This window comes from Salvelinus sp. IW2-2015, unplaced genomic scaffold (genome assembly GCF_002910315.2).
Source record: "Salvelinus sp. IW2-2015 unplaced genomic scaffold, ASM291031v2 Un_scaffold11217, whole genome shotgun sequence".
NCBI classification, from domain to species: Eukaryota; Metazoa; Chordata; class Actinopteri; order Salmoniformes; family Salmonidae; genus Salvelinus; species Salvelinus sp. IW2-2015.
The window spans coordinates 1-3,723 of record NW_019952474.1 but is presented as its reverse complement, the minus strand read 5'-3'; the positions used below and the strand labels follow the sequence as shown (position 1 = coordinate 3,723).

The 3,723-nt window shown below is 46.4% G+C and overlaps 1 pseudogene; it reads left to right on the top strand.

Moving 5' to 3' along the window:
- Positions 1 to 407: 407 nt before the first annotated feature.
- Positions 408 to 3,719, top strand: LOC112080049 (transcriptional repressor CTCF-like; annotated as a pseudogene).
- Positions 3,720 to 3,723: the final 4 nt, after the last annotated feature.

Sequence of the window (3,723 nt, the reverse complement as noted above, 5' to 3'; positions counted from 1 at the left end):
GGGATTAAAGATAAATAATCAGCTGGTGTTCGGCAATTAGGCCTGGCTTGCAATCGGCTTTCCAATTCATCTCAAAGGTGTTTGATGGGGTTGAGGTCAGGACCATGTGCAGGCCAGTCAAGTTCTTCCCAAACATCAGACAAACCATTTCTGTATCGCTGAAACGGAAAGGGCCTTCCCCAAACTGTTGCTACAAAGTTGGAAGCATAGAATTTTCTACTGACAATGTTTGTCTGTGGAGATTGCATGGCTGTGCGCTCGATTTTATACACCTGTCAGCAAAGTGTGTGGCTGAAATAGCAAATCCACTCATTTGAAGGGGTGTCCACATACTTTTGTGTATATATAGTGTATCATGCTTCAAGGTTGTTTATTTTATATTCTTCTGGTATTATCAGGTCGTTTCTATGGAGGGTGAAGTCGTTTCCATTGAGACGTCAGGTCGAGGGTCTCCAGGACAGTGGGGAGGGAGCAGAGCTGCTCCAGACTGCAGAGGCTGCCCTGATGGAGGGGGGTGTGGCACCCAAGAGGTGACAGGGAATGTTGAAATGATGGTGATGGACACCCTGGACTCGACCTTGACCCTGCCCTGCTACAGATGAAGACTGAGGTCCTTGAAGGGGGGCGACAGTGACGGTCACCGGGGAGACGAGGGACAGATCATCACCCTGCAGGTTAGTGTGATTTGTGAGTTTACGTTGAGAGAGGTTTGGAAGATATCCCTTGTAAGCCAAACTTGTAGGCATAATTATTCAGTGAACTGATGAACTGACTGTGTCTTGACTTTAGGTGGTGAACATGGAGGGGAACATGGAGCAGACGAGTGCAGCGCTGGGGCTTGGACAGCTGCAGCTGGTGCGGGTCCTGTCACTACCAGCACCGTGGAAGAGCTCCATGCAGCTTCGTTGACGCCTCAGCAGGCAATACTGAGGCAGAGCCAGTGATCTGCCACACCTCCCTCTGCCCGAGGGCTTCCAGGTCGGACGCTACTCAACTACAAACACACTTTAAACAAGCATTTTAATATCCTGCTTAATGTTTCTATACACACTTTGGCCTGAAGGATCTGGTGAGATGCACTGACTATAATACAACTCTAACCCTTCCTGGCAAATTGTTTTTGTCTGGTGAAGGTGGTGAAGGTGGGGGCGAATGGAGAGGTGGAGACAGTTGAGCAGGAAGAACTGCAGGCAGCCCAGGATGAGCTCCAGGTGATCCATGGGGAGGAGGAGGAGGAGGAAGCTGAGCCCAAGTAGAGGACAGACATGGTCAAGACCCAGATTACCAACAAACTGCTGGCCTCCGCAAGGTGAAGAAGGGCAAGAAGAGCCGCCTGCGTTACGGGGAGGGGAGAGAGACATGGACGTGTCTGTGTATGACTTTGAGGAGGAGCAGCAGGAGGGGATGCTCTCTGAGGTCAATGCTGAGAAGGTTGTGGGCAACATGAAGCCGCCCAAACCCACTAAAGATAAAAGAAAAGGTCAGAGTTGTGTGTCTAGTGGGGGTATGGCAACCCTCTCTTTGGGGTGTGAGGAGGAGATATGTGTGTGTTAAAGGGAGACTCGGCGATGACGTAGATGCAGCAAGTAGAACGCATTGTGGGTCAATTTCCGCAACAACTATGAGCGTTGAGGCAACTTCTGTGCTGTTTTGGTCCCGTGTACCACGCTCTTACAGCGTGAAGCAACCCTGTGCAGATACTGTGTATCACAGTGAGCGCGACTTCAGACGTCATGCATTTCACTCATCTCAATATCTGTGGTGCTGCTCGTGGCAAAGTCATTTGGCTGAGTCTACCTTTTAATGTTTTATAACCTCTTTTGTCTCTCAGGTGTGAAGAAGACGTTCCAGTGTGAGCTGTGTAGCTACACCTGCGCGCGCTCTAACCTGGACCGCCACATGAACCACAAGATGAGAGGCCACACCAATGTCATCTGTGTGGGAGGGCCTTCAGAACGGTCACACTGCTGAGGAACCACCTCAACACACACACAGGTATCTACAGACTCACATGTTCAGTCACAGGCTGTTAAAAAAAAAAAAAAATTACTATGTACAGTTGAAGTCGGAAGTTTACATACTCTATGGTTGGAGTCATTAAAACTCGTTTTTCAACCACTCCACAAATTTCTTGTTAACAAAGGGTTGTTTTGGCAAGTCGGTTAAGACATCTACTTTGTGCATGACGCAAGTCATTTTTCCAACAATTGTTTACAGACAGGTTATTTCACTTATAATTCACTGTCACAATTCCAGTGGATCAGAAGTTTACATACACAAAGTTGACTGTGCCTTTAAACAGCTTGGAAAATTCCAGAAAATTATATCATGGCTTTAGAAGCTTTTGATCGGCTAATTGACACCATTTGAGTCAATTGGGGGTGTACCTGTGGATTTATTTCAAGGCCTACTTTCAAACTCAGTGCCTCTTGGCTTGACATCATGGGAAAATCAGAAGAAATCAGCCAAGACCTCAGAAAAAGAATTGTAGACCTCCACAAGTCTGGTTTATCCTTTTCAGCTATTTCCAAACTCCAGAAGGTACCACATTCATCTGTACAAACAATAGTACGCAAGTATTAACACCATGGGACCACGCAGTCGTCATACCGCTCAGGAAGGAGACGCGTTCTYTCTCCTAGAGATGAATGTACTTTGGTGCGAAAAGTGCAAATCAATCCCAGAACAACAGCAAATGACCCTGTGAAGATGCTGGAGGAAACGGGTACAGAAGTATCTATATCCACAGTAAAACGAGTCCTATATCAACATAACCTGAAAGGCTGCTCAGCAAGGAAGAAGCCACTGCTCCAAAACCGCCATAAAAAAGSCAGACTACGGTTTGCAACTGCACATGGGGACAAAGATTGTACTTTTTGGAGAYATGTCCTCTGGTCTGATGGAACAAAAATAGAACTGTTTGGCCATAATGACCATCGTTATGTTTGGAGGCAGAAGGGAGGATGCTTGCAAGCCGAAGAACACCATCCCAACCGTGAAGCACGGGTGTGGCAGCATCATGTTGTGGGGGTGCTTTGCTGCAGGAAGGACTGGTGCACCTCACAAAATAGCTGGCTTCATGAGGAAGGAAAAATTATGTGGATATATTGAAGCAACGTCTCAAGACATCATTCAGGAAGTTAAAGCTTGGTCACAAATGGGTCTTCCAAATGGACAATGACCACAAGCATACTTCCAAAGTTGTGGTAAAATGGCTTAAGGACAACAAAGTCAAGGTATTGGAGTGGCCATTACAAAGCCCTGACCTCAATCCTATAGAAAATTTGTGGGCAGAACTGAAAAAGCGTGTGCGAGCAAGGAGGCCTACAAACCTGACTCAGTTACACCAGCTCTGTCAGCAGGAATGAGCCAAAATTCACCCAACTTATTGTAGGAAGCTTGTGGAYGGCTACCCGAAATTTCACATTCTTCAAATAAAGTGGTGATCTTTACTGKCCTAAGAACGGGAATTTTTACTAGGATTAAATGTCAGGAATTGTGAAAAACTGAGTTTAAATGTATTTGGCTAAGGTGTATGTAAACTTCTTAAACTGTATTTATCCTTATTGAATGGATAGGGTGAGTGCTACTTATGTTAACTATTGCCCCTGCCCTCTCCGTTTTAGGCACTCGTCCTCATAAATGCCAAGATTGTGACATGGCATTTGTGACCAGTGGAGAGCTGGTGCGTCATCGTCGCTACAAACACACATTCGAGAAACC